Source organism: Hirundo rustica, chromosome 2 (assembly GCF_015227805.2).
Source record: "Hirundo rustica isolate bHirRus1 chromosome 2, bHirRus1.pri.v3, whole genome shotgun sequence".
Taxonomy (NCBI): Eukaryota; Metazoa; Chordata; class Aves; order Passeriformes; family Hirundinidae; genus Hirundo; species Hirundo rustica.
The window spans coordinates 23944717-23969808 of NC_053451.1; positions in this window are offsets into that span (position 1 = coordinate 23944717).

The window sequence follows — 25092 nt, forward strand, 5'->3', positions numbered from 1 at the left end:
CTTGAAGATGTCCCAAATGCACAGTTTTGCATTCTGAAGCTGTGCCGGGGAGAAGCAGAACCGCACAGAGGTCACAGCCACACCTGATTGGGAATTCTCCAGCTGCATTGATTTTATTGAAAAAATGGCCAGGTTGCTAAAATCAAAAACGTCTCTGTAGTTAAAATTCAGTGGGGAGGGTTTTCTTCCAGATTAATGATTGAATTCCTACCAAATATGATTTTCTGTCTTGTCCTGAATGGAGACTGCTAGCCAAATGCCTTCTGGTGCTAGACATACCTTCACATCAAATAAATTCACCTAGAGAGCTGCAGTGGAAAAGGAGAAAAAAGAGCCAGATGAAAGTGTTGACACCATGGCACCCCACTGGTAAAATGAGGGTTTGCTTCTCTTCACACCTGCACCACTGCAAGAGCCCTAACACAACCATCTTTCATGTGCCTTTACTCACTGCATCTCAGGCATCTCAGGCTTTGACAGGTATGGAAGAAACATCCAAAGTTGCCACATTGTTTGAGCTTCTGTTTTGGGAACTCTTCAAAACAAGGCAGAACAAAGGGTGTCTCTGTGGAAGCATGGAGCACGTGTGCCAGTGTGTGCCTGCCTGTAGAAAAGTGTGTGTGCACCATCTGCCACTGGGATTCTGCTCTCAACACCACGAGCACAGCATGCTCTCACCTGTGGTTTTGGTACATCCTCAGGGCCCCTTTTTTCCCCAAAGAATTTCTCATTGGATTCATTGATTTGTCAGGTGGAAATGGCAGGAAAGGTGATGGCTCGATTCGTTTGTGGCTCGAAAGGTGATGGCTCGAATCTCACCTGAGATTGCATTTGTGGTGCATAATGCTTCAGAGGCCTGGTAAGCATCACCACATCAATTCTGTGGCTGAGGGAGCCAGGACCTGTCCTGTCTGCAGCCATCAAAGGTACCAGCAGAACCAGGACCTAGATTCAAACCTGGTACCTTGCTCCCTGTGCTGACTGCTCAAATGCTGCTTACTCACTGTGCTTACAGCCAGGATCCTGCTTTCATTGCTGCTTTCACATTCTTGTTGATCTGAGCTCTCCCTTTAGCTATGCCTTTCAAGTCTTAGAAGCTGTAATGAATATGTATCAACATTTCAAAGCCATAGATTCTGTGGTGGGGAAACAGAAAGGGGACGGGAGAGACAGACACACATACAGTCTAATTCATTTTTAAATGTCTGTAATTCATCCAAGAGCATTATCAATAATTACTAGAGGAAAGCAGTAGCTCACATCATGAGAAATCAGTGCTTTGACAAAAAGTTGGCAGCAGGCCTTACAGATATCTTGCACATGCAAAACCTTCCTGAAGCATGATAATCAGCTGGGGGGAGGTGTTGGGGGGGAGACCTTTCTGTCTGTTCACAGCTCCGGTGGCCTCAGCAGGGAACCCTGCTGTTCTGTCATCCCTGTGTGTGTGTCAGGCACACTAGAGCTCCTGCAGACAAACTCAGTGGGTGCATGCTAGATCTCATCCCTGCAGGAGGTGTGGGTTTTCAGAGGAGGTTTATGGGAGCTGGATGCATTGCAATCTTAAGCATCCCTTGAAAAATCAAGCCTGGATGCTCACTGAATATCCTTTCAAGGTTTCACCACTGCCCCCCCTCAGCTGCAGCCACCGCTGTCCTGTGCTCATGGAAGGGCAGTGGGCATCTCCAATTATTTCTGCTATACCATCTTCAAACTCTTTCCTCTTAAAACTCTGACTAGGACATAGATGGTGGCCTGGGAATTAGGACTGGGAACAGATCTTTAACTGCTTACAGTTTGGAGTACCTGCAGCTACCTCCCACCCACAGACCAGAACCCCCACCATAAACAAAACCAAGGCAAGATGGAGAGGGGAAAGGGAGAGGGAGTCTCAGAGAAAGGAGACTGTTTGTGTAAAAACTTGGATATTTTTTTCACCTGAAGCCAGTCCTGGCTGCTCATTTTCTGGACATGAAGCTACAATGGCGGTGGCATTTAGATCCATTCCCAGCCATTCCACTTTCGTAGGCTGCCAAGACCTACTTCAAACATATGGCCTGGCAGGGCTGGGGATGGGACATGGGAATGCTTTGTCATCTTTCAGACCTTTGTGTAAGTTTGTGGAGTGTGGGTGATCCTCCTCCTCCTCGTTTCCCCCACCACAATATAACTCACGTGATGCACCCCTGATTTTGGGTCTGGTGCAGCTGGGGGCTGTGACCTTTGCTGCTGCCACACACTGCCAGTCATGCTGCTTTCTTCACTGTTTCTCCCTGGGTTTACCAGCACCATGGGAGCAGAGACACTGGCACAAGTACCATGGAGCACCCCTGCTGTTATGTCAGACCCCAGGCAGAAACACAGCTGGGACCACAACATCCTAAATCCAATGGCTGGGATTCATCAGTCTGAGACTTGAGCCTCCTCTACAGCTAAAGCTGACCAAAATCTCATTGCAGCACAGAGAGTCACAGCATTTGGGTCATCCAGTACAGTCCTCTGGGCTGGGCTACAAGTGAGGAACATTTGGCAGTTTCAGGTAATACAACAGCAGCTGCTGCCTCTGTGGCGTGTGCCTCATGAAACTGCCAAACACCTGTACTCTCCAGTTGGCATCTAGTTAATTAACAGATAAAATTCAAGAGATTAGCTTCCTGCACAAAGGCCTATGCTTTAAATCCTGCAGGTGCACCTGGCATTTTAACAGATACAGAGAAGGCCTGGAACCACATGTCCCAGTGGCCTGAGAGGGCAAGGACAGCCCATGGTCCATAGATTGACAAACCACCTTCAAAGGATGAAGAGAAGCTGGAGTTCTTTTTCTTTTGCCAAATGTTGCTGTTGAAATCTTTATTTGAAACCCGATAGTGTGTTAGAAGGTGGACTTCTTAAACACTTGGCACAATTTCTTATCTTTACATGCACCTCGCTGGCTTGATAAACACATTTTATTTAATCTCATAAATCCAAAGGTGATAGTGGCCCTTGCTGTTTCCCATGGAATGTCTGCTGTTCTGTGTTATAAATGGGCCATGTTGCTCTGGCCCGTAACTCAGGAGGCCATACACCATAAAGACACTCAAAGCAGGAGCATTTCCTCATTGAAAAATGCCCATGTTTCCTATGAAGAACCAAACTGGGGCATTTTCTGGGTCTTTTAGGGTTTGGGTTTTTTAATTCCTTTAAATCTGAGGCCTAGTTTAGCACTTCAGCACTTTACCAGCCCATGCCACAGCCTGATGTTGGTCGTTGAGAGCACCTAGCCCTGTGATGTCCACGCTGTGCTGGCTAAGAGGAGGTGATGACACCTGTGGGGCAAGTCTGGCTCCCAGGAGAGGAACCTGAAAGTGCCCAGTGCTTTGCAGATGTGCAGCTGCTTGTACATGAAGCTCCACCTTGATGAACTGGACAGGAAATTGGAAATCGGGCGTTTGTTATTCCATCCCTCCCTGAAATTGTGGCACCAATGCCACAGTGAAGGCAGTGAAATTTAGCACTGTGTGGAAATTTAGCACTCTCTAACTTTGTTATTATAGCTCAGTGAGAAAGCCAGGCCAGAGCTGTGCTTTGTGAGTAATGATCTGAGCTATACATTAGCCAGAAAATGAATCCTCAACTGGTATACAATGATACTGTCATTCCTGAATTCATTCCACACAGCAGCATATGTAAAGCCATAATACTGACTGCATAATCAGTGGGTGGTGTTGCTATTTTTTCCCTTAAGCATATGATGGACAAACAGCTTCTCCACTGTACATTTAAACCACTTCCATAATTTCTATTCATCTGTCCAGGATAAATTACATAGGAAAAAATGTGTAGGTGATGAAATTGCCCTCCATTTTTATCTGGGCTTTTTTTTTTTTTTTTTTTAACTGACAAAGGAGAGACAACAGACAAAGTGCATGTTGAGAGGTGGGTGGAAATCATAAATAACTTGTGTCTTCAGAAACAAACCAGCTTGACTGTTTGGGGAATAGGGCTAGGGGCAGTCTGTGTGATAAGGTGTTGGCGTTCTTGCCTTCTTAAAGCTTTCTATCTAGCTCTGCGATCTCTCAGCTATTTTTTATGGGTTTCTTAAAAGAAAACCAAACTAAGATCCCATTTCGCAGGGATTAGAGTTTCCATGGAGAGCTGTAACCCTTGGCGCCTGTGGTGGGTTGTGGCGTGTCTGTAATGACAGTCCCAGCCCGGCCCCACCAGTCCTGAGACATTCAGTGTACGCACGGATGTGCATGTGGAGAAGCGCACGCACTTCATCGTTAATGGGGTTTTAATTTTGTGTGCGTGGGAAGCACCAGATAACCGCCCTGGAAGCCGAAGCTGGTTGGCCACAGAACTGGTATGGGATTTGGGTGGCACCAACAAGGTGCCTGTGATGTCTCAGTCTCGAGAAAATGACCTTTCAGGACCAACAGCACTAGCGGTTTTTCTGATGTGGAGGTTGACCACTGAAACTAGAAAACCACCCTCTTCAAACTTCCTGGTGTTTCTTGCCTTTCTGTGTCTTAGTCTCCAAGGCTTCTGGCCAAAATCAGCCTGGAGCTGACGGGTCAGCAGCTAAATGAAATTATGAGGCTTTTAGAGAACCCAGCTGCCTGGGTAAAGGCCTTGTTTGAAGGAGTGGAACAAATGGGGCAGAGATCAAGGGATGGTGACCTTGCATGGAAGTGGGAGCCGGCAGAGGAGAGGAGGGAAAGGGAAGGCTGAAGTCAGGCTGGCAGGAAGGAGTGAGAATGGAAATACAGGGATGGCTCAGGAGGGGTTCATGCTGGAGCTCGGCATTGGGTCTGAGGCACCAGAAAGGTGCCACAGGAGGGGATCTGCTCCTTATACTTCTCTAACCCTGGTTCATCACACACACGGGTCATGAGGAGCACAGGGATCACAGAAAACCACCTCCAAGTCAAATGTCAGCTGGGCAGCCTTTGCTAGGTTTTGCAGCACATACCTGCTAAAATATCACGTGTCATTATGGGTTTACCTATGGTTTTATGGACAAGGTGGGCTCTGCCTTGCAGCCTGCCACACACCCCTTGCTGCCTGTGCTCTGAAAGACGTGCAAACTTCACTGGTGGTGAACACCCAGGGCTGCCAGCAGCTGGATTCTGCTGCGGCAGCAGCGCTCCCTGCTCACATGAGACAGGCACTCGAGTGAGAGGAAGGCTTCCCTGCATTATTGTGCCAGCTCTATTTCTCTAGCATGTTTCAAGGCTAAGAAAAATACTGCAAGTCTGGAAATCAATTTCTGTTTTCTCAAGGCACGCTGGCTGCACTCCTTGGAGGGAGGGAGCCTGTGTGAGCAGCTGGGGGATGAGAGCTCTGCTGGGCAATCAGGGGCAGCTGGAGAGGGTGCTAAAGGGAGAGGGTTGCAGCCTCCTACCTATCAAGGCAGGGTGTGCAAAACCAGAACGTGGAAGCATGCCTGGGGAAGGAAGAAAAACATGATTTTACCCAGCCTAAGCTGAAATGGAAGTCTGTGAGACCAAGTGACTGAAGCCATAAATAACTAACTAGTGACCAAAATAGATCATCTGGGCTATCCTATGCCATGCTATGCTACCCATTCCTTCTTTTCTCAGCACAGGACTTTCACGGCTGCTCCATTGCTTAATTTATTAATTTTAGAAGATATACTTGCTAACAGAATAACACCTGTAGTCCACAGCCCTGCTGTGTTTGCTCTCTGCACACAGGAATACCTAATTCCTGGTAGAAGGCAACCAGGACTCTGGCAGAAGGCACTAAAGCCAACCTGAGGTTTATTCCAATGAGTATCAGGGATCATTATTTGCAGCACAATAATACATAATTCTTTCAGTGTAGGTAGGCACACGTGCTTGGTGGCTGGAGCAGCAGGAAAACTAAGACTTGATCTGTTTTCATTGAAAGCAAATGGGATTTTAGTCATTGACTTCAGACAGAGCAGGATTGGGACCCAATAACACAGTCAGTTTGCCAGTTTGCTGCTTGCCTACTGATGTCATGCCAATATTGTTTGCGTTGGTGCAGGGGAACGCAAATGCCTGGTCATGGGCGGGGGGGGGGGGGGGGGGGGGGGGTGTGAATAATTAGCATATTATTAAAAGCTATGGTAATTATTCATTGCTGCTGCTGTAGTCCACCCTGCTTCAACAACACAGGCTCTAGTGTCAGAGGCAGGGGGAGGGGGGAGGAGAAGCAAATGGGGGCCTTCTTCACCCTGGTGTTGCAGTGGCTGTCTCTTTTCCAGAAGACGGATGTTGTGCTCTAAGTACCTCTCCAGAGAGCTAATGGCCGACATGGCATTATTACCAGCCTGCGATGAGCTCTATCTTTTTTTTTTTTTTTTTTTTTTTTTTTTTTATGGTAGTAATTTGTTACACTGGTTTGCCACATGCCCACTGCTTCCTTGTTAATCCAATAATCTATATGAGAAAAGCAATTTGACATTCCTCCTTCCCATCTGCCACCCATCACCCAATCTATATCTTAACTATCAGTGATTTATTAATGGTGTCTGCATTAAGTACATCTCCGCTTCATTGGCGCCCTCCATTCCCTCTCTCCTAGAGAGACTCTGGATACATTTAGAGAGCAGAGTCAGCACAAAGAGGAAAAGCAAAAGTAAAAGCAACCAAGTCGGGGGATTTTAGGTGCTTTGGTCAAATATTCCACATGTACAACAGCCTGAAGCCCACTCAGCTGAGACTCAAGTGCGTGCTCGGCCCTTGTGCTCCTTGCAAAACATAATGCACTAACAACGTGGGGCTTTATCAAGTTTGTGCCTATAGTGCCTTTGCCAGCATGCATTGTGGGCCGGTGTTCAGTGGCTCTTAGGAGGGGCTTTTGATGGGGCTTAATCCAGTATTTGCTGGGTAATGCTTCAAGGGAAAACAACCAGATTCATGATCTGTGGAAACATTGAAGTACAGTATCCAGTATTCTGGATTTCTTGAAGTCTGGAAAGAGTGGTTCTGTTAGCCTTTCTGTCAGTGGCAGAATGAACAGCACAGCCTTTATGTGATCACCTATTTTCAGGACTCATGTAAGAATACCGTACCTTCAATAGCTTCAGCAAAGTTGGTTTGAAATCAGCCAATGAGCTCAAAAGCTTTTGGAGGTGAAGGGCATACAAGAAGTTCACATACATGCACACACACAGAGGCACACGCTCCGGTGTGCTTACAAAGGCCTTGTTTCCTTAGAAACCAAGCTAAAAATCTACTGGTAGTATTTCAGCCTGCTTGCCAGTATCAGGGAAGAGCTCAGGGACTACTTCAGTCCTGCAAAATGAAATTCTCTTTTCCTTTTGAAGGAATTCTCTGCTTGAAATTAGATTTGGGAGGCACTGATCCTTGCGTAGCTCAAAGCTCGCACTGCTCCACCCACGTGGGTCGCAGGACAGGCATTCCCGGTCATTCACCTTTCATTCTCAAAGCTGGGGCAGTGTCCTTGCACGTGCTGGCCAGGCACTGCAAACAGGTTTCATTGATTCAATTACTCCCCACACAGCCATTGCATGCAGCACTGGCAATAGAGCTCAGCATCCTGCTGTGTTTGTGTGGATGCTGGAACACTGCTTAACGGCTTTTAGTTTAACTCACACGGGGAAAGCAAAAAAGAGCATCTGACTTTAAAGTTCATTACACACATCTTTCCTGCCACACTCCTGGGGATATAAGGATGCAGAGTGAAGAAACCAAATCTTGTGGATTACATAGTTTGACATGGCCAGATTCAGTCATGTTAAAGTCTCTTTTATACAGAAAGATAATACTGCCGGTTGGCTAAAACAGCTTTAGAAAGCATGGGACGTGGACATCAAGGAAGACAATACTTTTATTTCATTTTCACAACGGCTCTTTTTAAAGGGCCTTCATTTATTTAGAATAGCCTAACAGAACCTTTCCTGTAATTAATGCTATTTTTAAGATCCAGAAAGAAGTCATTAAGGAACAAAGTGCAATGAGAAAAGCCAGAATCCCAGGAAAGAGGGACAGTGTGGGAATGAAACAGTTGCAAGCAAAACCGCAATGGATTTCATTGCTTTTTGAAGTCCAGCACAAAGAATGGTCACACAGCATGTACCTCTCTAGATGTGCAGGGGCGGAGGATGATCTGTGCCAGGGGTGGGGGAGCACGCTGTTGGTGCTGCTTAATTGCCTTCTGAGATAGCTGGCACTGCCTGGACAGCTCCCACCCAGCTTTTTTTCCTGGTACTGGAGAACATTTGGATTCACCAGGGTCTGTGGCGACTGACTTGGCAGTCTCACAAAGTGTTTCTCATGTAGCCTTGCAGTCTTGCTACATTGAGCTGTGTTTGGTTTCCTCCCGAATTTTTGCCTCTTGCTGCTGGTGAGCTGTGGTTGAGACGCTGCTCTTGCCAGTGCGTGGCTCCCCAGCCATTTCCAGTGCCTCAGGATGCCAGTCTTAATATTGTTGAAGGCTCCCAAGGTGATTATTTTTTGCTGCTCCCTTTCCCTAAGGCTGAGATTTTCATTTGGGTTTTAAAATATCAGTTAACCTACATTTATCAAGTGTCAGTATCATTTTGACTAATACCTCTTTTATGCAAAATGATAAAACTTTGGATAAACAGGCTGGGAAGAATGTAGGTAGAGGGTCATCATTAGGAACCAAGCAATTAGGTTTTGGCAGGGAAATGTGAAGATGTACCTTAAATTACACCTGAACCTCCTATAGCAGGGGAGGTAGACCTAAAACAGAGAAAAATGAATATTTCACGGTCCCATCAGATGGAGAAAGCTGCCCCTCTGTGCTTTGTGTTTTTTGACACTGCACTGCTGAATAAAGCAATGTCTGCCTTCAGTCTTTTATTCCCATTGTTTGTTTCTGTTAAACTTACTGAAAATGGAAAGGGAGCATTTCTTTTGAATTGAATGACATGTTTTCTTGGAGCCAAAATAGGGGGGGGAAAAAAAGTGTTTGTTTATTTGTTTGTTCACTGATTTGGCAAGGAAAGTCCCCCAAGCATTTGAATTTTGGCTGAGATCGGGACTACTACAACGTTTTGTCTTTTTTCTTTTTCGCGCTTATCTGCCAAACAGCAACAATAGCTCCCTTCACAGGCCTGCTGGAAACGAGATGCAGAGGCACAGAGGACCAAATGGCTGGACAAGGGAGGCTGTGGTTGCATGATAGGACAGTTCTGACCCTGCAGACCGGGGGGTGTGGCACAGTGATGGCACTTCAGCCAGAGACAGGAAGGCTGAGGTGCATGGAAACAAAGTGTAGGAGCAAAGCCACTGCTCTTCCTCCTTCTCCCCTGAGACACTACTTCGAGTCCCCCCACATGCCCTTCTGATTGCCTGATGCCAGCTTCTCCAGCTGACTTACTCCACATGAAAAGGAGAAACCCCCAAAAAAAAAAAAAAAAAAAACCACAAAAAAACCCACCACACACACACACACAAAAAAACCCCACAAAAACAAAAACAGAACAAAACAAAACAAACAACAAAAAAAACACACAAAAAAAACCCCCACAAAAAACAAAAACAAAAACAAAAAACACCACAAAAACCAACCAACCAAACAAAAAAAAAAACAAAACAAAAAACCCAAACAGGAATAATCCTTGCAACTCTTTCCATAAAGGATCGAATAGGCAAAGATGGGAAGCACAGCTTTGGTGTATGATACTGCAAATCTGTGAGAGGAATCTGTATATTTGCTCTGGACATTCCCTCAGGCTCCTGTATTTTAATAGCATAATCTTAAATCAAGTTAATGCTAGAAGTAGAGCAGAGAATAGGGAGTGAAGGCAGGAAACTCTGGCTGAAGCTAGATCCTAGTTTCATGTATTCTCACTTACTCCAGAGAACACGTTTGCTTGACCAATAACTGCTGCAAGTTGGGGCTTTTGATGAGCCACTCTTCTGGGACCTGGGGTTTCCAAAGATGTTTGGTTCCACAGAATAACTCTTTTGCAAATAGTCCAGAGGAACTGATTCAATGTTTCTATAATTACCTATATCTATAGCATTACATTAGGAAAAAAATTAAAAGTCAGCATTTTGTATTGTAAAACTGCCTGGTGCTCATGGTATCAAGAATTGCAGATGGGCAAGCTGATGGATTATTTGCCCTGTCTGCTGTGTATAGAAGAACTCATTTGGGGTTTAGTAGAGAGAAGGATTTCATGACTGACTGTAGAAGACAGAAGTGAAAGCTAGGAATTATTTAGAGTAGAGGAAAAGAACAAAAGGAAGAATGGTAATCTCTTATTTGTAGTTTTGGAGATCTCTGTAATTACCTTTTGAGATATGAAGTTACTTCCACCAAATAATTTGCTTGTGGTGTGGTTTTTCTTTCAAGGAATATGAGGCATGTGTAAAATTCTTACAATCAGATGTGAAATACCAGTGCTGGAAAGAAAATGGTTTGACAGCAGCCAAGCTGTCCCAGGCTGCCATTACCTTGCATACTACTCCATGAGGTGTCTGAAACCTTTTTCCCATGGAAGATTCAATGGAAGATGTAATTACAATTATATAATTAATATTTTCCTTTTTACTTTCTTTAAAAAAACCCAAAAAGCTCAAAACGTATTTTCCCTGTTTGTACTGAAAGCACTTTTGTGTTTGATGAAAGCGTTTAGTTTTTTTTAAATAGCCAGCCTCTAGGGAAGAAAAACAAACCCAATCCCTAGCAATTCATATTGTTGTAAAAATGTTTCCAGAGAAAAATACAATTGCTTCTGACTAGCTTTAGTTATCATGTATTTTTTATTAAAATCTCCATCTCTTTGCATTCCTGCTGCTTATTTGACAGTCTCCGCTTGTCTTTTTATACTCGCTTGCCACCATTTCACAATCTCTCTTTGTACTCCACACTTCCTATTTTTAATTGGAATTTTCTTCTTTCCAATTCCTTCACCTTTTCTGCAGCAGACCTTTTAGGTAGTAGATGATCCTAATAATATCTGAACTTTAGCTCCACGGTATATCTGAGTTGTTTTGAAGTAGCTAAAAAGTATTAGAAGGAAAAAAGATAGACATAAGACATTGCTGAATATTTTTACTTGATTTGTATAAGTGGAAAGGGGATGCAACGCCACCAGCTAAAATAGAGTTCACATTCTCTTGTCTAATAAGGAGTAGAGGTTGTTATATGGGAGAAATCATCTATTTTTAATACATTTATATATATTTAGATGTTTACAATGAGTAATTTGCATTCCACTTCTATTTTTCTGCCCAAAAATGTGTTGGTGAAACAACTTGAAAGATCACTGAATGGGAGAATAAAGGATGTGGTAACTGATCTCTGGAGGTCTCTAGATCCCCCTCCTCAGCAGGGCAGGGCCAGGCAGAGCAGGACACTCAGCACCTCATCCGGGCAAGCTGTTAGTGTGCCCGTGGTCAGAGATCACACCAAATCCTTTTGGGCACCTGCGGCAGCCTGTAGGGACACAGTGGAGCCCAGCTTGGTTTGCACATTGTGTCTGGACAAGACTCACAGAATAGCTTGGGTGGGAAGGATCCTTAAAGATCATCTAGTTCTGACCCCACTGCCAAGGGCAGGGACACCTTCCACTAGACCAGGGTGCTCGAAACCCCATCCAACCTTGCCATGAGCACTTCCATGGATGGGGCACTGGTCATGAAGCTGCAGTGGGCTAAGCCTTGGCCTTCCTTTTGTTGTGACATGCTCATGCCTTCTCCATCCCTCAGCTTGAAGCATATCAGAGGAGCATTACCGATTTCAACCTCTGTCTACTTCACAAGTGTTATTCAGGTTTAAAGTAAACAGATGCACCTCACATGATCTCACACACTGCTCTTCAGAAAGAAAGGAGATGAAGTGAGACCTTCGCTGGTCCTGCCAAGGTGGTGTAAGGTAAGGTAGAAACAGTGAGGGAAAGCAGCTTTGGAGCTTTTGTTGCTTTCTTAGGATAAGCAGAAGGACAGCACCCAGGAAGGGTGGATGCTTGGAATGCTGCTGGCATCAGGCAACCACTGGCCTCTCACAATGCGAGTGCAAGTCTAGTGCTGTCTCCCGTTGTGGTGGTCACAGGAAAATGAGGCCAGACTCTCTTATCACCCATCAAGGCAGAGCTCTGTAGCTCCACAGGCTCTCGGGGGGTGGATGTGCTGCTGCCCAAAAAGCAGCACAGTTTCTGCGTGGGGCAGAAGACAGCGAGGACAAGGTCTCGCCCTGCAGGTGGCCCCAGCTCTTGTGGACACCACAGCAACCTCCATGAAGCCACGGGCCCTCCAATCAGAGCAGCTGAAAGAGATTCACCGTGTGGACATCTGTGACTTTACATCCCACTGAAACAACCTCAGCACACTGTGGAAAAAAATGGCCTCGTCAAAGTTCAGTAACGGAGGAGAGAGATTTATTGGTCTGGCCACCTTCTTCTCTTCAGATATAATTTATATCTACTCTCCAAATCAGGAGTAATAACCAAATTATGTATGTTGAAAATGGCGAGGTTTAGAAGTGCATAAAACGTCTGAAATGAAACCTGAAATGGAGTGAAATTTGACTAGTTTCAGCCATTGGTACAAGCCTAAAACTCAGGTAGGGCTCATTAGGAAGTTCATCTGACCTTTCTGACTGAACCCTAGGCTGATTTTATGTCTGATCCATAGAGAACACCTTTTTTATTTCTTTTTTTCCCTTTTTTTCGCCTGCATGAAATCTCACTGATTATCACTGGAAGCTCCTAAGTTTGTTCAAATCCAAAGTTCAAAGCAAGTTCAAAGTACAGGAAGCATGTAGCCATGAAAATGAAAATGAAAATAGTTGAGTTTTAAATCCATGAGATCAGAGCAGCTGGAATTTGCACTTTGCTGAAGCTGCCTGAGCCAGAATGCTCTGAAAAGATGAGTGTCTAACCTTGATGAATAGAAAAGAATGAAGGAGGCTCTGGTTTTGCCTTTGATCTTTGGTGAAGGTATCTGTATTTCCTAAATGGTTTTCCAATACAGATGAAACTTACCCACTAAATATTTGGGTAGAGCCTGCCATGCAATATACTAGAAACCAGTAAATCAGTGCATACTAGAAGAGAAATAACATCTTGCCTTTTTGGCCTTAAATATAAGTGTGGTAGGGCTAGGAGAGGTCTAGCTCCATGGAATCAGGTTACTCAGGAATTATTATCTCAGTAGAAGTCTAAGCAACAATTTACAATCTGCTCTATGAAGGGGGCTCACACTAAGGAGTGGTGAAGAAATCAAGCCTTAGCCTTGCTAAACTCTGAAGAGAAAAGCAGAAAAATGCGCCAGTTTTGCTAGAGGAAGTGAGTAAAACAGGGATGTGTTTGGGTGCAAGACTGCTTCTGTTTGGGGAAATTATAAGAACAAACAACTGCAGAAAGACAAGTCCTATGATTCCTTTTCCTCCTTTCCTGAAATCATTTTGTGTTTATACACGACCTAGGAGTGAGAAAGAAATAGAGAAGTGGACCTGGGGAAGATACAACTCTAAAGGACAGAAAGATCACTCTGTGTCACCTTGGCCGAAGTCATCCCAACATCAGGCAAGGAGCCACATCCACCATCTGCCCTGCATCGTCCAGAGACACAGAGCTGAACAAAAGGGCAGGATTTTGAAAGTCCTCATCATATAGTTTGATATGGGCTTGGAGCTGACTACCTGCAGCCATGGCTTTGTCATCATGGATATGGAACAGGACTGTAAGAACTCACGTGACAGACTGCATTATATTGCTGTGACTTCTTGGGATTAGTGCCATCTGAACTTCAGTGACAAGGACAAATCAGAACTACAGAAGGAGATCCTGCTTACTAAAAATTTTGTACATTTTGGTGGTTAAATCAGGGTGTTTAATTCACAAGTTTTTCAGGCCCTCTTGTGTCTGACTGGATTGCTCTCATCATAATGTAATTCATGCAAGCAATTAGGCAGTGCTGCCTACAGCAATATCTCATCCTCTCAAGGGATTAGAGGCAAAGAGGAAGTCACCATGGTCTCCTAGCACTTCAGTATATACTGAAATATACTTCAGTATATATTTCTGTGTCTCAGCAGGTCTCTCCAGCCCTGTGCAACTCATACAAAAATCAACAGTCTTTCATACTTTGATATAACACATTTGCTTTGTCTTTGGCTGTAACGTGGAAAGCTTTGGGTGCTTTGAGGCTTGTAGAACAGAGGTATGAACAGAAGTGAAAGAAAACTTGTTTTCAGTACCCCTGGGACAAAGGTTTTCTGACTGTAAGCTGGTGTTACCACCAGTTTGAGCTACATGTATGTCAGCTAAATGGTATGGGTGTCAGCCATCCATTGTGATCCTTATTCTTCTAGTCCTGCTGGTAATTCAGTCAGAAGTGTGCTCTTTCTTCTTCCCCAGGAGCAGAGCATTCACTCTGGAATGAAGAAGAATAATATTGGCTCTTCTGCTACTTGTACCCTGCCTCCATTCCTTTCCTGCTGCTTCTGAGCCCCCTGACCCTTTCAAAGTCAGCTCAGCAACCTGCTCCATCTTCTGTCAAATTGAATTGCAAATCTGGAGACGCTGAAGTGGGAGCGAGCCATCCATTTCAATTCTGTGTTCCTGTTGTCCCTCCCCATGGGACCAGGGTAGATCCTGAGGAAATGCAGTCAGCATTTGTTGACTGAGCCTTCTGATGAGATTAACTTCTGGTTTAGCAAGAAGCCAGTCATGTGGTCCCAGCTGGGTTTGGGCCAGCCAAAGCTCAGTCACAAGACAGAACAAAACTTCTGGAGCTCTGCATACAACTCATATAAGCGACTCACTGTTCCAGCAGCACTGGAGAAGCAAATTTGCAAAGCTGACCTGACATTAGGAAAAATGAGGCAAAAGCAGGCAGACAATTTTGGACATGTTACCTACCTCCCCACCCATCCCCTACCATATGACAAGAACTCTTCTAACAGGAGCACCCTTCAGAAAATTGCCTTTCTGCTGAGGAACCATGGAAAATGGATGGCCAATGGGAGGAGCACCATGAGCTGCAGCTCATGTTGCAGGGGGTTACAGTGCCCTGATCCTAGGGACACCAGCAGGGACCACAGACCCAGGGTTTGTGTTCTTACTTGGAGTGACTAATTTTCCACTGACTGCCAGAGGTGAGGGGTCAGAGGGAGAGGTCAGAGTGGGTCACAGATCAGTGGAGACAATACAATTCAAAAAGAAACCCTTGGCCTTTCAGGTTAGTTCGTATTAGCAGTTGTATCTATCTTTTTTTTTAGCTCCAGCCCTGCTTACCCTTTGGAGTGAACTGCTTTCCCTTGAGCACCCACAGAAAAGCAGGTCAGGAGATGGCAGACAATCTCACGAGGTTTATGCCTGACATCCCTCTGTGGTGACCCTGTGACAACAGGATTTCACTGCTGTGTCTCCTCAGAGCTGCTCTCATTCCTGGTGACTTCAGTGACAAGAGTTTTAGCCTTTTTAAGCCATGCAAGGCATGCACTAAACTGCAACATGTCATTATGTTTGGTATCTCTGCTCTGTGGTGTGCTGGGAGGCACATCAGCCCTGCTGTGGTCTGCTGGTCACCCCGCATTCATTTTGTGTGAGCCACCAATGCCCCCTTCAGCACACTTTGGTTACAGTGTCACTTGAAAACACTCCCTTTCACCATTGCTGCGTCCCAAGGGTGCTTGTTACTGACTCTCAAGGACCAGCTGTGGAGAATACAGGGAAAAGGACTTCTCAATCTGTGACCCAGCTTTGGGGTGCATACGTGTGTTTATGTTTCTCTTTTCTTTCAGTGAAGATAAGAAATGAACGCACAATCCCATTCCAAAATTAAGAGTTACGTGGTCACTTCTGTGCTGTGCCTGCAGCCCTCATAGTGGCTGTCTTGAAAGCAATAGTTCAGTTTTTCAGCAGATTTGCAGTCTTTGCAGATTCCAAAACTGGGAAGCAAAAGGAGCCTTTTGGCTATTTCTTGACAGAGCGTTTTCATCCCCAGCTGACCACTAGCTCAGTGAGACTAGCATGTCCTGATGGCATGGGAATATCAGAGGGAATATCAGAGCGTGACCCTGAGCCCACTCCTCCATGTGGGTGGCTGCTCCTTGTCATGGCACTCATGCTCTGTTTGAAAGCTGCAGGAAGGCAATTCACTTCCTTGCTTTCCCTTTCTCATTACTGGTTCTTTCTGAGGACATGGGAGCTCTTTCTCCCCTCCCCTCCTTCCAGATGCATTTGATTTGGGGTTTTCATAGGTGCTGTTTGGGGTTTTCAAGTCACTTGGGCAAAGATCTCTAGGCCTGGGAACAAAATTGTCACAGGGCTGCACATTCAGGGACTTTGATAGGGACCAGAAGTTGCAGGGTTTGGCTTAGTAGGGGAACATGTTCTAGCTGTGGAGGAGATAATTGGTTGTAAAAAACATATGGCACATCTCTGTGTGAGCAAGTTGTTATGTTGACAAACTCAGCCTTGCTGACAGAATGGCTATGGAGCATTTTACTGTACAGTGAATTCTTTATCCAGTTGTATGTTTCCCTGTAGCTACAATTAGAAGTTATCATCTTCAATATCCCCTCTTGTCTCACATCTGGTGAGAAATAGCAAGGTCGATATCCCACAAGACATCAATGTCTCAGCAAGCCCACTCATTTTTTTTCTTTTTTGTCTTGGCAGCAACCAATAAATCTCAGAAGGCTTCCTTGAAATACAGGAGAGAGGAATCTGTTTATAGTCTGTACGTTAGAATATTCATAGACTCATAGGTTAGTTTAGGTTGAAAGGGTCCTTTAAAGGTCACCTGGTCCAACCCTCTTGCAATGAGCATGGACCTCTTCAACCAGAACAGGTTGCTCAGCGCCCTGTCAAACCAGACCTTAAATGCTTCCAGAAACAGGGCATCTGCCACACCTCTGAGCAACCTTTTCTGGTGTTTCACCACTAATACCTGCTTTTTTTTTTTTGTTAGAATAATCGCTTCCACTTGAGCTGGAAAAAACCCAGAGTGTCCCAGGAAAAGGTGGCCTTGTGCCCAGGAATGTGATGGTTTCCATGGCAATAGATTAAGATGGGATGTCTAAGGCCAAATCAGATCTCAGCAAGCTCTGAGAAAATCTGGGGTTTTGGTGCCCATTACAGTCTGCAGGCATAGCACCATGGTTTCTGAGTCCCTTTGATGAGCTGTGAAATAGAAATGTACTCTGCAGCTTCCTAGGGATTTACATTCAAAAGGTGCTGCAGCACTGACTGATTCGGTCAATATTGCCAGAAAAAAAAGTAAACCAGTGGTGAATTTACTGCTCAGGGTTGTGCTTTCACAAGGAAAGTAGGGTAGAACTAGTCCGTGAATCACAACAGCTCCTCCCTGTCCTCTCTTTATAGTCTGGTCATGACCCTCAGCATGGGAATGTGGGAAAAGGAGTTTTGGGATTATTTAGTCCCATATGCTTTGATACAGGGATTGAAAATTTAATCCTTTTACTGCATGTAGTTTTCGGCATGAGACTTGACAGAAACTTGAGACAGAGGCATAAGGTTGGGCATGTCAGTCTGTTTGCTTTAGACTTCTCTGCTTTGGCCATCTGCAAATTGAAGTGGCTCCAATAATGGGCAGCCTCCTGCAAAATATCTGTGTGGGTTTTTTGAGGAGCCCAACAGTAGGAATTGCTTATTTGGAGATAATTATAGCATGCTTGATATAACCTATCTTCTTTTCTGACTGTAGGTTGTTGAGAGGAGTGACTTTCTGCACAGGAAGAGAACTATTTTTTGAGAAGAAATCTGGTTCTAGCTTGATGACTTATTCAGTATCTAAGTGGATATTTCTTTTCTTTTTAGCACAGCTTCAGCCAGAAAAAGGTAACAAATCTGCTGCAATCTCTGGCATAAGTGTTTCTTACTCGTGACTTTAATAATAAAAGTATGAGTTTAGAATCCCTTCCTAGACAGGCTGCTTCAGTTATTGCCCAGAAAGTAACACCAAACTATGTATTAGCAGCTTGGGATATTTTTGAACAACAACAGCTTCTTTTTTTATATTAATAATTTATGTGCCTAAAAATTTCGCTGTCATTCTTCCCCTCAGAATTGGTGGGGTTTTTTTTATTAGCTCCCTGTTGAGCAGACTATGTTTTGATTTGGGGAGAAATGAGAGTTACTGCTTGATGACAGTTGAGACAGGGATTATTGGGAACATCCCTGCATGTCTTAGCAGCAGTTCGATATATTTGGCTGAGCTGATGCTGGATGACATTTTCACTCCAGTGTAAGCTGGCCCATGTGGTTGAGTGCTGGCGTCTGGCTGCATGGCAGGACATAACCTAAAAACTGACACTGGTAAGATTGCCTCGTCCATTGTTATGTTTTCAGCATGGCCAGTTAAAAGCAGCAAGCAAGCAGTGAGCAATCTTTTCTACAGCCACCTTCCAAAGTCCCAACCATTAGCAGACAAGGAAATTTAAAAATCACAGATAAACTATAAAGTTGCATTGGTACCAGCAGTGAAACTATCAGGATCCTTTCTGAATGCATTTCTACTTTTTACCCAAACAACTGATTCTAGGAAGTTATAAACATATTTAAACACTACACAAAAGAGCTACTTCTACCTAACCCTGTCAGTTCTGATGATTCTTTATTGGTGAAATTACAATTAATTGTTCCTTAAGTACCCCTGGCTTGTAAAGTTTGCTGATAGTCATGTTGTTTAATCCTTAATTACTTTGTTCATAAGCTGTTATTCAGGCTTTTGGTGAACACTGTGCTCTTTTCATAGACTTGTTGATGGTCCCAGCTTAGAAGAGCCAGTATTTGTCTGCAAGCTCACTCCTCAGCGGAACTGAGTGTCTCGAGCTTGAGATCATCTCGAGGATCTTTCCATGCCTCTTGCTATCAGTGTGTCTATGCATCTGTCTTTTTCCATTTGCTTTTCTTTTCGTGAGGAAGCAGAAGGCTGCCTCATTTCCCTGAAGAGCCAAGCACCCCTGTCGGCCACCATTACTCATGGTGACTGTGGCACACGGCTGCGATGGCGATGGAATCCCTTGGATTGACACTGCTGTGTCTTGTGGGATAGAAGAGCCTCCTGAAGACCCCAGGAGGTAACATGAAAGAGGAGCATAAGACATTTCACACTGTTATTCCTATAAACCACTTCAAACTCAGAAATAATGGCTCTTCAAACTCAAAATTATGATTTTATTGTCAATTGGACCGTTTGGGCATAAAATTGTTTTGTTTGCAATAATCAGTAAGGAAAACTCTATCTTTTTCATTGAAACTTTTGATTGTTTTTTTCTTCCATTTTTTCTCTTTTCATTGAAATTTCATATTCAAACACCAAACAGTATATTTCTGATGTTGCTAAATTGAATCTCCAAGCAGATGTTTCTACCTTCCCATATAAATTTCTTGTGTATTGAACCCAAACTTTTGGGCAACTTCAGTGATAACGTTTTTATTTGTTTCCTTGCCTCACTGTCTGTCACAGCTGGAAGAAAAATACAGGTTAACAATGTCCAAAGCAGCCCAGTTCCCTCAGCCTAAGCTTTATCAAGGCCAGCCTGATTAGTGCCAGCTTTAAGCACAGCTAATGCAGGCAGTTGCCCAGGGCAGCAGAACAGCCACTGCTCCTCTGCCTTCTCTTCTGTGTCAGAGCCACTGAGACGGGGCTGCTGCCAGGCACGGGGCCGAGGTGTGTGAGCCAGTGGCTGTGCCTGGGTGTGCAGTGTCTCCCTGGGAGCAGTGATTGCTGCCCATCTTCCTCCTAGTCCCCTGGCATCACCCAGAGGGTGGAGCTCTCCCGGCTCCAGCTCTGCCCTCTGCTTGTCGTCCCTAGGCAGAGAGAGCCCGCCCGTACTGCTTCTCCATAAGGTGGCAAAATTGAACTTCATTTACACCAACAAAGGGCTTTGAACTGTCTGTGCGAGATGTTCTGCCTTCTATTTATAAATGAGGATCAGGTTCTCCAGTGTCTCATTTTCTTTGGAAAACATTACTACACAAAATATTCTTACCGCTGGATTTTCTGTATCTACGCATAAGCCATTTGAATGGTTGCCAGGCACAGCCTTGGTACCTTCAGAAAACAGTTATTTGCCTCTGCACTTTTTTCCACTTGGATCCATGTGTACATTTGTGTGTTGTGTGTGTGGCTGAGAGGAGGAATATATACTGTACACATATATTTGTGCATGAGTGTGATTTTGACCAAGTCTGTGCTTATTTAATTGAGTCTGATGATGGTTTACATGGAAGGTTTAAAACATAGATGCTGGGTATATATTCTAAAGTTTATGGATACACCCCTCTATGTAGACAAAGGAGAGGAGGAGGCTCAGCAGTGACATTATCACTCTCTGCAACTACCTGAAAAGAGGTTGGGACCAGGTAGGGGCTTCCCTCTTCTACCAAGCCACTAGTGACAGGATGAGACTACATAGTCAGGGGAGGTTCAGGCTGGACATTAGCAAGTCGCTAATCTGGGCACTAACAGGGTTACATGTTTGGTGTTGTTTGAGTGGCAAGCATTGTTCCATGTGTTGGACATCCACAAAGGAGAACTGAAAATCATATGGAAATGCTGTTGTTGTTGACACAGCGCAAGGCAGAGCTGTATCTTTGCTTTAGTCCTTCATTTTATTCCCCACGGCTTTTTCCCTTTCATCCTTTTCAGGGTGGGGAGATTTTCACTTTATCTGTGGAGTGACCTTCTCATCCCCTGCCTACAGCACTGGAAAGAGATTAGCACAGATGAGAAAACACAGAAGAAACCTGCTGGAGCCAGTATGGGGAAGTCTGTGACAGGAGGAGAGAGCAGCAAGGTGTCTGAGCACGGCTGGGTTGTCTCTAGGGGATACAAACACAGGATGGTTTCAGGCCCTGGTGCCACTGTTCCAGTGGGGAATTGCAGCCACTTTAATTAGGAGCTGGCTTTAGCATTTCCCCAGAGCAGGAGGAGAGGGGAAGATGAGAAGTCCCCAGAGAGGAGGGGGAAGCTGGAAAAAAGGAGCAATAAACACAACCTGGAACAGATTTTCTAAGGGAGGTACTGCACACCTGGAGATCTCCTAGGAGGGCATCAAGAAAAAATAGGAGTGGTCTCAATTAATCCACAGAAAAGCCGGTGGGGAAAGATTTTCTTGTTCCAAAAATCAAGAGTTCCCAAGTCTGTGGATCTTCTCATGCTTACAGCGTAGTTGCCTTTACAGGCTTTAGGTCTGCTGTAGGCTAAGAGCAAATTCCCTCACTTGGTGTCCTTATTTGCAGTGCAGTGCCTGAGAAATTGCTCGAGGCCCACCCTGATCTAATATCAGGTTGAGGTGAAAAGTAGAGCTTGGGGTTGGGGAAGCCAGCATGTTATCAGCATGAGATGACTGATATGTTATCAATGTTATCAATGAGAGACTGGCTGTGAGGACCAGGAACATACTTTCTGTTACAGAGGGGGTCCTAGGCTTGCAGAATGTAACAGCAGGCATGGGGAGGAGGAATTGGATCATGCTGACTAAGCAGACAAAAGCGGATCTCAGGCAGAATGGACAGGATATGATTAGCCTTCTCTCTGCAGCCGTCTCATCTTCCTATGGCTGGACATAACTTGCATGGAAGCAGCTATTCCCTGGGCCCTAGCTAATATTGTAAGGGTTAATGCATTGCATAGTGGCAATAAATTTCATGTGTATGACAGAGGAGTGGGCCGGAAATGTTTGCTGAGGAGAAGCTGCTGTCAGCATTGTGCCTTTTATTAGTCTGCACTTTTCTTCCTTCCCTCTAATGAAATGCCCATTGACATTTATGGTACTGTCACCTGGTGAGAAAGCCATTGTCACCTCCACTGACACTTCTCCCATCACAGCGGGTCCCATTCTAGGTCTTCAAAGTAATTTTCATCTTCTTTTTCACAGACAAACCTTTTCTGGATGGATTTACCTGCCCATTGAACTGGCAAAGATTATCTCAAGACAGCAGGGTGGACCTCTACAGCTTTGCTGTCTGTGAACTGCACCTGCACTCTCCTAGGGACACTTGAGGAGCTTGTGGCATGGGCAGTCTGCAGTTCACACCCTGCAGCCTGTTGTAAAGCATCCAAACATACCCTGCTCTCCAGGGACTTATTCTTAGTTGTTCTGGCTCCTGTCTTTGCCTTGCTTTATCTTTCAGATAGCTCTTGGTCCCATTGGCTCTTGTATGGGGATTGCAGGTCTCAAAGATAAGCTTTGTTCATTTTATTCACTCAAAGACCATCTCAGTGTCTCAACAAGGAAAGGACAACAATGGGAGCTAAGCTCTTATTAGCCATCAGAAACTCTGCACTAGAGAGAGCCCGTAAAGGTATCCAAGATGCGAAAAAACTCAGTTTCCATGAGACACAGGATTAAGATGGCTAGGAACCTGTGCTTCAGCAGTAGTAGAGTTTAGGGAGCTCCTTGCTTTACTGCAAAGCAATAGTTATTTTACTCTGAAGGTACATGGCTGCATTGACAAACAGCTACACATTCCTTCATAATGTGTCTTGGTCAGGCATGCACCCCCAAGGGTTTTTAAGATAAAATCTACCCATACTACCTGTCAGTGAAAAGGTAAATAATTTGTCTTTGCTCAGTTGTCTTTGGTGTCTCTCATGCTCCTTTTTATTTGTTTGGTTTTGTTTGTTTTGTTGGAGTTTAGTTTTTTGGGAGGAGAGAGGGAGGATCTGGCTTTTTCTTCAAGGTTTTCTTCAACACTGTAAAACCCCTTAGCAGAACTGGCCACCTGCTTCCAAGGTGAGATCACAGATATCTTCCTTGGTCTCTCAGAGGAACTCCTAGGTTGCTGGTAGGAGTCCATGAGCAAAGAAGGTGGCTTGATGCCAGTACCATCCCCTGCTGCATGCGCAGCGCTAACCATCAAATTATTCACAGTCATGGGGGAAGATGTTTGATTCTTAGGTCCAAGTGTGCTCCCCAGGCAGCTGTTTCCTTCCTCCTCAGAGGGAACACAGTGGGCTTGAAAGGAACCTGGTTCTGGTCTTCAGACTGCCAGCTGGACCTCCCTGGTATGGTGTTGGCATCTGGATAAAGTACAACTCCTGCATGTTTTCTTCTGATAGTTAATTTCTGAATATGAAAACAAAGAGGAAGAAGAACTCTGAAGTTTGGAGGTGCACAGGTCTTACTGCATCACATGGGAACTGGGAAAAAAAAAAAACCAAAAAAACAAAAAACCCAAAAAAACAACACAACACCAAAAAACCCCCACTTTACTCCTTCATACCACAGAATCACAGACTAGGTGAGCTGCAAGGAACCACATTGAGTCATCTGCTCCAACCTCACTGCTTAAGCAGGGCCATCCCAGAGAACATGACATAGAAGTGTGTCCAGATGGTCTGGAATATCTCTGGTGAGGGACACCACACAAGCTTCTCTGTGCAACCTGTTCCAGTGATTGGTCACTTCCACAGTAAAGAAGTCATTCCTCATGCTCAGGTGGAACTTTCTGTGCATCAGTTTCTGCCTGTCGTCTCTTGTCCCATTGCTCAGCTCCACAGAGCAGAGCCTGGCCCCATCCCCCTGACATTCTCCCTTCAGATGCTGACAGACTTTGGTGAGATCCCCTCTCAGCTGTCTCTGCTGGAGGTTGAACAGGCCCAGCTCCCTCAGCCTTTCCTAAGAGGGATGCTCCAGTCCCTTCATCATCTTTGTCATTCTCTGCTGCACTGGCTCCAGGAGCTGCACATCCCTCCCGTACTGAGGAGCCCAGAACTGGACATAGCACTCCAGATGTGCCTCCCCAGGGCTGAGCAGAGGGGCAGGATCACCTCCCTTGATCTGCTGGCAACTTTTCCTGATGAACCCCAGGATCCCATTGGCTTCTTGTCCCCCAGGGCACTGCTGGCTCATGGACGGCTTGTTGTCCACCAGGACCCCCAGCTCCTTCTCTGCAGAGCTCTTTCCAGCTGGTCAGCCCCCAGCCTGCACTGGTGCAGAGGGCTGTTCTTACACATGTGCAGGACCCTGCATTTGCCTTTGCTGAATTTCAGGAGGTTCCTCTCTGCTCATGTCTCCACCGTGCCAAGGTCCCTCTGAAGGGCTGCACAGCCCTCTGGGGAGTCGGCCACTCCTCCCAGCCTTGTGTCATCAGTGCACTTGCTGCGGAGGATCTGCTCCTTCACCCAGTCATTGATGGAAATTGAAACACAACTCTTTAAGTTAGACAGTATCACGCCCTGCATCAAAGGTGAGGACCTTCCTGTGAATTAAAAAACATAATATGCAAGAGAGTTGCTTCATCTTGTTTCAGTAAATAACGTTAATGTACTACACTTATGAAAACTGCCTTTTATTGATTTAGTCTTCCAGCAGATAATTTTTTATGTTGTGGCTAAAACTGTTTTCTGGAAAGGACTGTTCCTCATCACTATCCTGAATCTGTCTTGAAGAGTAACATATTCACTCACATCTTCCTTAGGCCACTATAAAGGAGAATAATTTAATCATTCTTTTACCAGTAACTCAGGTATTTTCCCCTCTCTGAACCTTTGTCTTATAACAGCTGAACCATAGGTCATCATTATTTTTCTTTTAGCCTTTTCTAGGTATAACACTGCCTCTATCCCCTTTGTCAACAACTTCTTTTCCTCCTTTTTCTCTTTTTTATTATTTCATAACCTACTGTGTGGCCTAGACATAAAATCCTGGGAGACACATATTGTTTACTTACTCTATAGAATTTTTTTCACTCAGCCCTTTTGATAAATCCTATCCAAGTAAATAAAAAATAATCCACAAAACGGTTGTTTAAAAATAATGTAGTCAAAGTTTTCTCTAGGGTCAACAGCAGCAGAAACTTGTGAGATAGTACAATTAAAAAAGGTTACTGAAAGACCATCCTTGAATGTTTGTTTCTGGGCTCTCTGAAGGACTTCCAGAAAACTTGCTGTTAGTACATCTGATGCTAGGAGACAAGCAGGCAGTGCACAGCTGAATTTACTTGAAGAATAGCTGGAAATTTCTCAGAACTGGGACAACAATGGACAGTTGCTGGCAGAGGCATTTTAAACCTCATCCTTTTGAAGTTCAAGGCATAATTCCTATTGGCCAAAATGTTACCCACACTATACAGTCAGACCATAGAAAAAATACCATATTGCCTAGAACATCACTTCAAACAGGGGTCATTTGGTTTTGTGT